The sequence below is a fragment of the Aplysia californica genome, unplaced genomic scaffold, assembly GCF_000002075.1.
Source record: "Aplysia californica isolate F4 #8 unplaced genomic scaffold, AplCal3.0 scaffold00456, whole genome shotgun sequence".
Taxonomy (NCBI): domain Eukaryota; kingdom Metazoa; phylum Mollusca; class Gastropoda; order Aplysiida; family Aplysiidae; genus Aplysia; species Aplysia californica.
The window spans coordinates 231,761-232,803 of NW_004797726.1; positions in this window are offsets into that span (position 1 = coordinate 231,761).

Sequence of the window (1,043 nt, forward strand, 5' to 3'; positions counted from 1 at the left end):
ACACACACACACACACACACACACACACACACACACACACACACACTCAAGACAAACCATCACTCGCTCTATACCCCCGTGTAAGTCCTGCCTGATCGACCACGGTCTACTGAGATCCAGCACAGCGCAAGTCCCACCTGACTGGCCAGTGTAGCGACAGTGCTGGGGGGCATTTGGACCAAAGGCAGTGACGTTACGCAATAATTGCAGGGTATGGGTGGGTGGCAAAGAGCTTAAAACAAACTTTTAACCTCCTTGGCGGGTGGGTGTGTTACTTCATTTTGTGGCGTCGTTAAGAGCAACGAATTTTGCGGTGGTAAAGATTGTGAATGACAAGAAAAGTGCGACATTATTGTGACCAGACGGGATCTATCAGGGAAGCATGTACAAGAACTTGCGTTTTGGGCATAGACTTGTATAAGTATAACGATATCCCAGATTGCGTACTCTGACGTATTTTCCCAATTTACTATGGAGCTCGCAATTTGACCCAATTTGAGTCAAAAGGAGGAGGGGAAACGGAAAAAAGGGTGTGTGTGTAGGGGGGGGGGGGGCTGCTGCATGAATTTTTATAGTGATACTGGTGTTTTGTCTTTTATTTGGGTGTTATGGCGCGGCCCATGAAATATGCGCTTTGCAGCAAAGGTTTTATAGATAGCGAAGAATTGCGGCCATGATATTGCGCGGTCCAGGAAATCATGTATATCTATGGCTTTGTTAGCTGTTGACATCGAGGTTCGGCTTCTCTGTACATGTACTAGACAAGAGAAAGCTTTTAGAGAGGAGTCAAAACTGACGTAACGAAAGTGCCACAAGCAGACTTCGTTCTGATGTTTCTATTGACGGTGTTTTGCCGTTATCTTGATGATTTTGTTCAAGTTTAAAAAAGTTAAAAGAAAAAAAGATGTATGTATCAATAATATAATATTTTAAAAACAGTCAGACCTCCTCTATCCACCACCTGTCCAAAGCAACCACCTGTTCAAACGAACACTTTTCACTTCCCGTCTAGCAAGGAGGGGGGGGGTGGTGGAAGGGAAGCG